This window comes from Polypterus senegalus, chromosome 5, assembly GCF_016835505.1.
Source record: "Polypterus senegalus isolate Bchr_013 chromosome 5, ASM1683550v1, whole genome shotgun sequence".
In the NCBI taxonomy this organism is placed as follows: domain Eukaryota; kingdom Metazoa; phylum Chordata; class Cladistia; order Polypteriformes; family Polypteridae; genus Polypterus; species Polypterus senegalus.
Window position 1 is genome coordinate 100,527,476 of NC_053158.1, and position 13,760 is coordinate 100,541,235.

Here is a 13,760-nt window from a genome sequence, read left to right on the forward strand (position 1 = left end):
CCATCAACTGGGCCACCTTTGGCGAAAATGTGCAGGGAGAACAGGGGAGGTTATTAAAGCAAAACAGAACTGCCGTGTCTCTCCGTTGTTCTCCTGTTCATGTTTTTCAGGAAGAAGCCGTGGTCTGGTCAGGACAGAGAGTCCCTCCCAGGGAAGAACTACCCTAGTGGGGTTGGCCGCCTCACAGTATAATGTTCAGCTGGGGGAGGAGTACTGTGAGGGATGGCCGGCATTTCAGTCCGGACAGGACGTCTCTCAACTGGGAAAAACAGCCTTTAAAGGACACTACATCCCCCGGAACGCTAGATGGCAGCTCCCCTGGATAGAAAAGGCTCCTTGGATTCCCGCAGGGCAGCATGGGACATGGAGTCCGTCTCTTCAGCCCTGTTGGGTGCCGTGGGTGCTGCCAGGGGGAACTCACCAAGAACCCGGGGACTTTTATGATTATGCCATCCCGGAAGTACTTCAGGGTCACGAGGACGGAAGTCCGCAGTACTTAATGAAGGAAAATGTGGAGTTGACCCGGAGAAGAAATGTTTCCGGGTCATAGACTTTAAAAGGACTGTGGGAAACCCTAGTAGACCAAGATGGAGTTGGGTGGAAGTGTGACGGAGCTGCTGGGAGTTTGAGGATCGGTGTTTATTGTATTATTGATTATTCTTGTGATTATTGATAATTGTGGAAAGTGCAGTGCTTTAGGCACTCTATAGAAGAAAATTGTGAATAAAATCTACTTGGTGTCTTTATACGTGTGTCAGGGACGTCTTTCTGACGGGTTCAACGGGGCAACAGCGACCCCTAGCATCCACAATATACAGCCTATATATATATATATATATATATAGTACTACATATACAGTTGTGTGAAAAACTATTTGCCCCCTTCCTGATTTCTTATTCTTTTGCATGTTTGTCACACAAAATGTTTCTGATCATCAAACACATTTAACCATTAGTCAAATATAACACAAGTAAACACAAAATGCATTTTTTAAATGATGGTTTTTATTATTTAGTGAGAAAAAATCCAAACCTACATGGCCCTGTGTGAAAAAGTAATTGCCCCTTGTTAAAAATAACCTAACTGTGGTGTATCACATCTGAGTTCAATTTCCGTAGCCACCCCCAGGCCTGATTACTGCCACACCTGTTTCAATCAAGAAATCACTTAAATAGGAGCTGCCTGACACAAAGAAGTAGACCAAAAGCACTTCAAAAGCTAGACATCATGCCAAGATCCAAAGAAATTCAGGAACAAATGAGAACAGAAGTAATTGAGATCTATCAGTCTGGTAAAGGTTATAAAGCCATTTCTAAAGCTTTGGGACTCCAGTGAACCACAGTGAGAGCCATTATCCACAAATGGCAAAAACATGGAACAGTGGTGAACCTTCCCAGGAGTGGCCGGCCGACCAAAATTACCCCAAGAGCGCAGAGACGACTCATCCGAGAGGTCACAAAAGACCCCAGGACAACATCTAAAGAACTGCAGGCCTCACTTGCCTCAATTAAGGTCAGTGTTCACGACTCCACCATAAGAAAGAGACTGGGCAAAAACGGCCTGCATGGCAGATTTCCAAGACGCAAACCACTGTTAAACAAAAAGAACATTAGGGCTCGTCTCAATTTTGCTAAGAAACATCTCAATGATTGCCAAGACTTTTGGGAAAATACCTTGTGGACTGATGAGACAAAAGTTGAACTTTTGGAAGGCAAATGTCCGTTACATCTGGCGTAAAAGGAACACAGCATTTCAGAAAAAGAACATCATACCAACAGTAAAATATGGTGGTGGTAGTGTGATGGTCTGGGGTTGTTTTGCTGCTTCAGGACCTGGAAGGCTTGCTGTGATAGATGGAACCATGAATTCTACTGTCTACCAAAAATCCTGAAGGAGAATGTCCGGCCATCTGTTCGTCAACTCAAGCTGAAGCAATCTTGGGTGCTGCAACAGGACAATGACCCAAAACACACCAGAAAATCCACCTCTGAATGGCTGAAGAAAAACAAAATGAAGACTTTGGAGTGGCCTAGTCAAAGTCCTGACCTGAATCCAATTGAGATACTATGGCATGACCTTAAAAAGGTGGTTCATGCTAGAAAACCCTCAAATAAAGTTGAATTAAAACAATTCTGCAAAGATGAGTGGGCCACAATTCCTCCAGAGCGCTGTAAAAGACTCATTGCAAGTTATTGCAAACACTTGATTGCAGTTATTGCTGCTAAGGGTGGCCCAACCAGTTATTAGGTTCACGGGGCAATTACTTTTTCACACAGGGCCATGTAGGTTTGGATTTTTTTTCTCCCTAAATAATAAAACCATCATTTAAAACTGCATTTTGTGTTTACTTGTGTTATATTTGACTAATGGTTAAATGTGTTTAATGATCAGAAACATTTTGTGTGACAAACATGCAAAAGAATAAGAAATCAGGAAGGGGGCAAATAGTTTTTCACACCACTGTATATGTAGGTTTAATAAAATTAATAAAGCTATTGTAATAATCATAACCTGCATGTCTTAACCTACTTTTGCCCACCCCTGTATATATAATATATAGTATATATATATATATATATACTGTATATACAGTATATATATATATATATAGCCTAGGGGCAGCAGTGGGTAGCACTGCTGCCTCGCAGTTAGGAGACCCAGGTTCGCTTCCCAGGTCCTCCCTGCGTGGAGTTTGCATGTTCTCCCCATGTCTGTGTGGGTTCCCTCCGGTTTCCTCCCACAGTCCAAAGACATGAAGGTTAGATGCATTGGCGATCCTAAATTGTCCCTAGTGTGTGCTTGGTGTGTGGGTGTGTGTGTGCATGCGTGCGTGTGTGTGTGTGCGTGCGTGTGTGCGCCCTGTCCAGGGTTTGTTTCCTGCCTTGTGGCCTGTGTTGGCTGGGATTGGCTCCAGCAGGCCCCCGTGACCCTGTAGTTAGGATATAATGGGTTGGATAATGGATGGATGGATATATAGCCTACTTTGCCCTGAGCCTGATTACCAGTTAGGAGAGAGCCTATCCCAGCAAGCACAGGGCACCAGCCTATTGCAGGGAGGACACACTCACACACATGCATACACCAGACAAAAACACAAGGGCCAGTTTAGCATTGCCAGTCCACCAAACCTGTATGTCTTTGGGAGGAAACCAGAGCACCCAGAGAATATCCAAGTAGACATGAGGAGAACATGCAAACCCTACCCTGGTTTCCTTACCATAAGGCAGAAGTGTTACCATTATGCCAACATGATTTATTTTTTTTTGGTAATTTCACTACAGACCTTTGTTTAAATAGAAAATGACAGGCAGATTTGAAAATAGATAAACCGATGAGCAGTAGCAGTGTAAAAAACCACAATACAAATGCAAGCATTAGTGCAAGATTTTGCTTATGGATAGTTATGAATCAAGACATCAAAAACAAAGTTAAGATGTTAAATTAGAAGAAGAGACAAAGTAACCAATGCAAAGAAAAAGCTAGAAGCAAGAGGATTCATTTGTGGGATGTGGGCAGGAAAAATCGCCATGACTTCCAATGACCATGAATAGTGTAAAGTACCACAAGTTACATTTTACAGGGCCATGAGTGTAACACTGTAAACTTGCACTCTAAGAGACTAGTTTGAGATTAGAATGTACTTGTGAAGTTTTGCAGAGACACTAGCGGGAGTTTTCAATAGTATTTCACCAGCTTGACAATAACTTGTTTAACAACTCTCAGCAGATCTGTTAAGTGCCTCTGCATACTGGTTGCCTATTTCTTTTCAGATTTGCTAAGAGTTTTATTGTGGGATTTCTAAGAGATACCAAAGTGCTGTAGACATAATTTTTTAAATACCCATAACAATTTTATTACTGTATAAAAAGAAAACTCTTAATGATGCCTTTAACACACAATCTAAATGAGATGAAAAAAACATAGAGGCTGTAATACACAGAGTACTCCAGATTTGCAAGGTTCCCAAGAATAAAGAATGTTGAGACATGAAGGCAGAAAAAGAAGAAGTCTCCCACACATAAAATGAAAAATGACAGCTACTGCAGATAGTCACACAAAGGAAACTGACAAAGTATGTACAGATTTATCTTGGTTAGGGACTGGTACTTTGTCATCTTTCCTCTCTTTGCTGCCTGCGGTTACCCCACCTTATTATTCATTATTTCGGTCTCTTGCTTGTTCCAGTGTGTGTGCTTTAATGTCTTGTCAATCAACATCTCACTCCTCTCTGCCTGGGACATACAATGTTGCTACCATACCACCACAGACTCCCAAAGGGTTCTGTATTTTTAGTATCATCAGCCCAACTTTTCTCTTGCTCTACACATACCCTCTGTCATTTGCATTTTCTGGCAGCTCTGAAAAGTAAGTTTACTGTGCAGAATACACTCAGTAGTGCACACTCTTTGTTGGAGGGTTTCCAAAGATGAAACCTCATGGCTGCAAATTAGCTTTTGGACACTGAACTTCTTTATCCAATAAAATAATACATTTAAGAAAAATATTTATATATCCACTGACAAAGAGCAGGAAAACAACTTTCATGCTGACAGGCATGAGCAAAAGAGTTTACTATTACATAAAGTAAACATAATGTACACATCACTGAGACCTTCCTCTTCATTCTTTCCTACTACTGCGTGGGGTCGATGTGATTGATCAACCTTCTCCTTGCCAGTCAAGATCCATTCCTTCAGATCTTCTTTTACTTTATCCTTCCACCTACACTTTGGCCCCCCTCACTTTCTCTTCCCATGTACTTCTATTCCTATTACTCTTTTGCCGACATATTCATTGTCTCTCTTTATCACAAGTCCATACCACTTCAGCCTACTTCCCTGTACTTTGTTAGATATTTCTCCCAGTTTTTTGTACCTCTAATTGTATCATTTCTTATTCTGTCCTTTTTTTTGTAACTTCACATTTAACCTTTAACCTTCGCCTTAATTCTTCCAACACACAATACTCCCGATACCTTCTTCCAGCTGTTCCATCCACACTATACTCTATTTCTTTTCAATAGCTCAGAATGCATGGAACTGCTGAATCCTGATTATCATTAAACCTCATATATTCTGTCTTCTTCCTATTTATCTTCAACCTTGTATCTTGCAAAGCCCTTCTCAGTTCTTCCAACCTCCTCTCCAATGTCTCTTTTCTGGTCTTTTATCCCGGGACTCAACATATCCATAAACACATCAAGGAGGTAAGGACTTAAAGAAGATCCTTGGTGCAGACCTACTCTAACTAGGATCTTGTCTGTTACCACAACACTGCTTTTATCTGGAGTCTTTACTCCATCATACAAATTGCTGAGACCAAATACAGTAATCAAGAAAATTATAACAATAAATTACATTCCCACAGAGTATAATTGATCAAACTAAATGTTTATGGATATGTCAGGGTCATTATCAAACAAGAACTAGTTTGACTACTTCTTTGGAAAGGTAACTTAATAACTAAATAATTACAAGTTAGGGATAAAGGAAAGTAGAAAGTAATTCCAAAACAATGTAGGAAACAACAAGGCTATACCCCTCTGAGCCTTTTCATATTTTTTCCAGGTGAGATGTAATCAAAGGTTTATTTCCTAATTTCACCTGCTCCCAAAAATATTGGCCTCCTCATCTTCCTCACTAGGTGAGCCCTCCACTTTGCTCCACTCACTCATGACCCCAAGCTCATCTAAGTGAGGAGATGATTTTATCCTAAGAGAACCTCTGACCCACTACAGCCCACAGGCAAACACTTCAATGTCACACCTCATCCCAAAAGAGACTCCAGCAAACACCACAGCAGAAGTCTGTAATGTTCGAATAACCAGTTGGAATAATTTCCAAGTTATGAATTTATTTCAAATGTTATTCAAACAACAGGTGCTATAAATAGTTACTTCTGCAACCCTGGGTCAACCGGGACACCTTCCTGCATCAAACCACTAGGACTCCTGCTGCCTGGTCTGCCTGCATAGCTATCTGATTAATAATCCAACAAAGTCTCCATGGGAGCCTTAAATACTACATCATGGAAATGCTGTTTCCCTCTCTTGTCCATGGGAAGTACAAAACCTCTAGAGCTTGTTCCCAGCTGAACACATATCTGCATTGCATCCCAGCTGGAAAAGGGTACTTCTGCTGCTTGCTCCTACACCTTTAAATTCTATGTTGTCTTTAAAGTAAACACACTGGGTTTCATTCATGTTTTTTCAATAAAAAGGAAATCATTTGATTTGAAATTAGAAGAAACACATACTGTCGCTGCTCACTGAAAGTACCTCTGCGGCGGGAGGGGGTCCTGGCTCATCACAACTATCTGTTTAAAATGAGTGCATTGTATCCATTATTGGAGAGGTGTCTTTAGTGGGTATTGTTCTCAAAGGAGACAGTTACATGCCTCTGACTACAGAGCAGTCATCAAATGTGAAGTAACTAGATTCATTCTGTAATAATGATAAACTGAAACATTCATTTATTTATTATTGCATTTATTATTAAGATGAACAGGGAGATCCCATTTGCCATGCGAAGGCTTCATGTGAGGCACCCAACACTTCACATGAGAGAAGAAGGTGGAGAACTGGTCCCGTTTTCATGGAAGAAGTTATCGCGAATCAAAAGCAACTTAACCAAGCAATCGAAGGAAAGTATTCCAAGCTGAAAGACATACAAACCAGTTTGAAAGAAATAAGCGATAGTCCCGGTGAATTATGCAAAGTGTTACAAAATGGTGCCAAATGCTAAGTAATTTACCAAATACTTATTTAATTTATGTTTTCAAAATTTTTAATACAGTAACAGCTCTTTACATCAGAGTCGTTGTATTATTAGATGATGTCTCATAATTTCTGCTGCACTGGGGTTTGCATCAGCTGGCTCTTCAAGCATTGGCTGTGGGTCAGGTTCATTTGGTATATTATGTAGCGAACATCCCTCCTTCATTGCTATATTGTGTAAATTACAGCAGGCTAATATTATTTTGCAAACCTTTTCAGGTGAATATAAAAGAGTGCCATCCTTTGGTTCCAAGCTCAGCCATTGTGCCTTCAAAATTCCATTGGTGCACTCGATAACAGCCCGTTCTTTTGTGTGCATTATTATAAGCCCATTCTTGTGGCATCAATGGGTTGTTTACAGGGGTCATAAGCCATGTTTTCAATGGGTAACCCCTGTCCCCTATGGTTATAAAAAGTTAGCTTATTTATACCTCTCAAATAAATACAATTTATTGTACCACCACACCATTGGTCAACGATGTTGAGCAGCACACACTTTGCATCACATATAAGCTGCATGTTGATAGAATGGAAGTGTTTTCTATTCATATATGCAAATGCATCATTGGATAGAACTTTGATGCATAAATGTGTGCAACCTATTGCACCAATGACCCTGGGTAGATTGGCTAGCTCATAAAACCCTCAACTAATCCACTTCCCATTCCCCACTACATGAGAATTGGATAAAATCCTGCATTAGTGTTAATATGCCATTAAGTATTCTAGGCAGTATGCGGTTCATAGAAGGCTAGGAAATCCCAGACCTGTCTGAAATCTCCCACTGAAATGTCCCTATAGCCAAAAAGCCAGGATTTCAAGATGTACCGGAATAGCATGGCTTCTTCTTATTGTTCTTTTCAAAACAGGATCCATAATAGTGCGTAAATGCACTAAAATGGGTCTAAGTAGTTGAAAACGACTAATCAACCATTCGTCAATCTCTGCAAACACATCAGCTCAATCTTAGAACCTGCGCTTTCTCCTCAGTGTGCCCTGGGCCAAATAATGCAGTAGTGCAAGATCAGCCATTGTTACGTTCAATCAAAACAGGTTCAACTCAATTCATTTTTATAGAAAAATACACTCAATTAGGTACAGAAATGTGTGATATGTTTACTGAGAAAAAAAACAAGACACCTGTGTTGTTGAGTAATCATCAAACTAGTAGCTAATCTGACAGAGATTTTGTTTATAATTCACATATTCATAGAGTATTTATTTATTTATTCATTTAAAATGTGTTTTGTTAAAATGGTATTCATCTATTATGCATTTTATTATGTACACACACACTACACTTTGTTTTGAGCATGTGTAAGTTCTGGTTGTTTTTATGAACAGATGGTCCTTACTAAAACATTGATAAATATTTTCGATTTTCCCTCTACAAATGCTTTATGAATGTTTCATGTTTCATGAATGAGACTGTGCTTTCAACAGCACAGCAAACCTGTGTTGTCACAAATGCAGTTATCGTGCTGTTCACATAGGTAATAATTTCAAGACCACAAAACAAGATGTGGATCATCTGACTGCAAGTGTAATATGCTGTGGAAGATGACCCAGACACAGACAGGCAGACACATTTAAATCACCCCACACACGTTTATTGTACATCTTTCTATTTACAACAGTGCACACCAAAGCCCTAAAGTCCCCAAAGTCCTGGCCAACCAACAATGCCTCACTTCTTTAGGCGGCCTCCTTGTTTCTCCTCCAAGACCTTGTCCTCTCTTCTCACCTGACTCCTGCCCTTGTATGAAGGGAGGCAGCCCCTTTTATATCCACCCGGATGTGCTCCAGGCGCTTCCCGGCAATCTTACACCAGCACTCCCCAGTGTGGCGGAAGTGCCAGCTGCATTGCCCCGGAATCTCGCCGGGTGTCCCTGCTCCTCTTCCCACCAGCACTTCCAGGTGTGGCAGAAGTGCTGAGGTCCAGGGCTCCAAAGGCATAGGGGCACCCCCTGGCAGTGACCACGGGCCCCTACAGAGTTGAGCTTCAAAGCTCTGTACCCGTGGCCCCAAAAGGTATCAGGGTGGTTGCCCCCACATGGTCTGGGGAAGGTGTAGGCCCTCCTCCAGTCCTCCTGTCTTTTAAGCAATAAAGTCTAGAGAACTACCATAAACTCCAATTTAGCTTCTCCTAGATATCCATGAATAGCAGTGGCTCTTTAACATACTCTTATGTGAGCAGGTTGACAGACTCCCTGAGAGACAGTGTAAGAACCACTGAAATCTTAGTCCTTAAAAGAGAACTGCTAATGTGTTAACCAGTATTACTCTGTAGCGAGTTTTGAATGTTTCAAGCAAGTAAAAAGCATGTAACCATCCATTCATTTTCTAAACATTTCTTCCTTTACAGGGTCTTGCATGTGATACTCAAACATCCATAACATTAGGAACAAGGTTTTAAACAAACCAGGGCACGGTCACACATTCATATATGTTCAATCACAACAGACCAGTGAAGAGCCACCAATTCAGCTAACATGCACTATTTCGCTTACAAAGGAAAACCCAATTTCCAATAAAAACAAAAAAAAAAGATAGCTTCAGGGAGAAATTTTCCTGCAGTAATTCAAACTACTGTAATGTAGTTTCATCCACATTTCATTGATTTTTTCTTTTATTTTTGTGATCAACTTTCCTTTATTCGTTTATTGATATTCTCATTCCAGTAGAGCATCAAGGCTGGCCGAGTCTTATATTATTAGTATCATGTGTAAAGCAGGAGTAGGATACCAAAGAACACACATACGCAAACTTACAGTGACTTAAGCCTGGTCAATCTAACATGGTCATTTATGGGATACATGAGGAATCACAGTGCCATGGTTTCATATATACATACTGTACTTGCATTATGGGACACTTTATTTGATTGCACCTACTATAACCCTGAGAGTCTTTTTTCTTCCTTAAAGATGTGAGGCAGCACTCTGTACTCCAGCTGCAAAAAAAGGGCGCAAATAGATCAAAGTATATTTACATGAGTATTAATTAAATTGCTTGACTAAAAATAGTATTTTGGCAACATATGACGAAACTGGGTTTTCTGACTGCCTGTGAGTAAATCCTGAAAGATAAAACGGAAGCTCTTTAGACATTTTGTTTACTCACATACTGCATAAAAGTGAAAAATGAAACTCAGCGCTACTTTTCAGAAAATGCCAATCATGCTGTTCCATCCTTGATATGAACCAAATATTTATATAATATGATGAGGTGATAATGTTGAAGAATTTTGGCCCCTTCCTCTCTCATTTTGCAGAATTTTCATCTTCCAGTCTATTAAATAGATTGTACTTTGTATATGCAGTACAAAGGTGCCATTTGTTTTTACACAGTTATTTTTTAGGGGTGACATGGTGCCACAATCATTACCATTGCCTCATAGCTCCTAGGGCTAATACTCAGTGTGTGGATTATTGACATCTCTAAAGTAGCCTGTTGTATTTGAATTTTAGTCAGTGTGTGTGTGTGAGAGAGAGAGGGAGAGTGTTCTGCAACAGGCTGACATCTTGTCTGAGGTCTGCTTTCATCTTTATGGTTGATGGTACCAGTGTGGGCTGTGGCTCCCGCTAACCCCAAAACTGGACTAAGAGTGTTCAGTAAATAGATTGAGAAGTTGGTTACATATAGTGAACATAAACTCTATTTGTGACTGTTTCTGACTTTTGTTTTTTGTTGGCACAATAGATGACAGCTCCCTATAAGAAGGCTATTTAGAAAATGTGTATTTTTTAATATAGCTGAACAAAAATAATCTTTTAAATATGTGTCCATGCCTAGTTTTCAAGAGATGTCAGTTCAAATATAAGAATAGCTTTCAGATTACAGTATGTATTAACCAGGTTTTGTTTCATGAGAAGCCAGTGTCTATTCCAAACCCTTTAGATGCAAAGCAAAAAACAATTTTATATGGCATGCCAGTTTATCTTAATTCACATTCAGACATGCACACATTTCATGACATGCACTCATGCACGACCAATTTTGGTACAGCAGTTTAGTAAAAATGTGCATATTTGGAACGTGGGCAGAAATTAAAAAGCACAAGATTGTAAAAATGCAAATTCCATACAATGATTGTGCTGAGACGTAAGGTAACTAGAACTGTGAAGCAGCTGCATATAGTCTTCTCCCTCAGTGCCACTCTGACTAGATGTTGTGGTCCAGGAGGAGGAGAGGAGGGCTTGTGCCTCCTCCAGACCGCGAGGGGGCGTCTGTCCTGGTTATATTGGGGACCACGGGTACAGGGCTTGGAAGCCCAGCCCTGTAGGGACCCGTGGTCACCGCCAGGCGGTGCCCCGATGCCGGTTTACCCTGTGTGGTCTTTGGCCGGGGATGAAGCCCGGCCGGGACGCCTTGGAAGACCGGAGGAGGGCGTGTACCTCCTCCAGACTGAGTGGGGGCGTCCGTCCTGGTTAGGCAGGGGGCCTCGGGTACAGGGCTTGGAAGCCCAGCCCTGTAGGGACCCGTGGCCACCGCCAGGCGCCGCCCCGGTGCCTAATTATCCCGGGAGCCCGGCTCTTCCGCCACACCAGGAAGTGCCGGGGGAAAGACTTTGTGTGGCGCCCGGAGAGCCGCCAGGAAAGCAGCCGCCACTTCCGCCACGCTGGGGCGTGGCTAAGGAGAAGAGGCCGGAAACACCTGGGGCTCATCCGGGGGCATTATTTAAGGGGCCGCCTCCCTCCAGTCATTGGTGGAAGTCGGGAGGCAGAAGACGGAGCTGGAGAGAGGACAGGAGGCGGCCAGAGGAAAGGCACAGTGACTGTGGGCCCTGGACTTTTGGGGGATTCGGTGCTGAAGGCACTGGGGTTTTGTGAGTGCACGAATTTATAACTTGTATATATTGTAAATAAACAGTGTGTGGTGCAAAATATGTTGTCCGTCTGTCTGTGCTGGGGCCAGCGTTCACAATGTCTTTTCAGCCATATTAGCCTGCATAATGGTTAAAAGCAGGGTGGATTAGTTGAAGTCTCCAAAGTACATATTAACAAATAAAACCCCTAGAAAAAATGAAAGGAATGTTTTTTTTTTTACCTGAGTTAAATGATTCCTTAATTACTTTGCCTGCATTACTTTTCAAATAAGATAAATATTACTGGTGATTGTTTTCTATTAATATATAACAATTATATTTAAAACAAGTAATAGAAAGCAATTTTTGCATTCTTGTGTTGCAAATAATTTCTTTTGGAGTCAGTTTGACCTCAGTATCATTGCTAAAATAAATGTTAGGCGTATTAACACATCACTCAATACAGTGTCGTGAGATACCTACAAAAGACTTGTGTTTGGTAAAAAGCAGAGATGTCTGATGGCCTTGGCTGTAGTGACCCTTAATCCAACAGGCTTTAATATACTATCTTATTGACTAATTAACACTGAAGAAGTTTGGATTTGCCCCAATATGGGATTTAGGAATAACCCAAAATGTCGCACAGTATTATTCAGCAAGCAGTGTAATTTGTGAGCAAATTTTCCTTTTCTCTGAAAACAATCATTATTTTAATTAATTCCAGGGCAAAAAAGACTCCTTTAGTTTAACAACCTATAAAGCAGCAGGAGATGTGGCAGCTGTTTTATTTATATCTCGTATTTTATACAATATTTCACTAAGTTCATTTTTAGCAGACATTTAGGTCCAGTAAGTATATTTTAGAGCATGAAACCAGTCAATTTTTGTGCATTAAGAAAACTGCCTTTCAAACAAATTACCAAGAAAACCATCCAAAACAATCAGCAAACCAAATGTACAGTGGGAATATAGACATTATAAAAAATCTGCAAAATAGATTGTCTAAAGAGCAAGGGTGAAGTACAGGTGAAAATTATTTCACATAGCTCAGATGCAGCAGAACATGGAGTAGGGTTGCTGGTGGCATTTTAAATCAGCTTCCACAAAAGGAGTTGTTTCCAGTGTTTGCATAACAACATATTGGAATAGGAAGAAGAAGAATGCTAGGATACTTAATATGTGCTTCAAGACTCAGGTCTATTCTGCACAAGCAGAATGCTCTATGTGTTTTGGGGTGCAAGAATTCTTGCTTTCTTCTTAATCCATGCATCTAGGTAAGAAGTACCAAAGAGACCCTTCTTTATTTCTTTTCCTCATCTTCTTCTTCTTCTTCTTCTTCTTATTGCTTCAGCAATCAATATTAATAGAACTTTTGAACCATCACCACGTGTGCCTTTTTTTCTAACAAAATAACTTTTTGTCTTCCATCCTCTTATTTTATTTTGCAAATACATTTATTTTTTGGCTGGCACTTTTATCCAGAGTAACCAATGCCCTTCAAAACAATAGTATATTACACTTTGAATGACAAAAGTGCAAAGTGCAAGTCTGATTACTCTACCAGAATTGTAGTATTAAAAGCCTAAACCACCTGCCAGTATGTATGGTCAATTTAATTCAGTGATTAACTTTATCAGCTTTCAGTGTCTGACTTATTTTGTGGTAAACTCCACTGTACAGGATACTAATTGTGAGATACTTCCAATGCATTGAGCAGTTTCAGCATCACCTGCTCCCTTTAACATTCCTTTATTTTTGATAATTTTATAGCACAAAATTCTTTTTTCTTAATGTCCTTTCCTTGCTTTCTAATAGTCAGAGCTTGATCTGTAACTACAACTAGGTACAGGCTGCTGTAGGTTCTGCCCATATTATTTTATACTAACTGTCCCCTGCAGCGTCGCCCATGTAGTAGTTAAACAAGAGAAACTTTAAAAAATCAATACAAAATGTAATAATTTGTATTGTGAAGAATTTATATTGATAGCTTTCGTATCCAAGGGCCTCTTGATATACAATATTTTTGGTTTTGCTATCATGGTGAGAATGTAGCTGTGATCTCTTTGCCAAAAAATGTAAAAAGTTGTCAAGGTATCTCTGGCCAAGCGGAAGGATGGTACGCTCCAACATCATACATTGCCACTGTATTTGATCATGTTCAGCTCTGATGAGAGTGT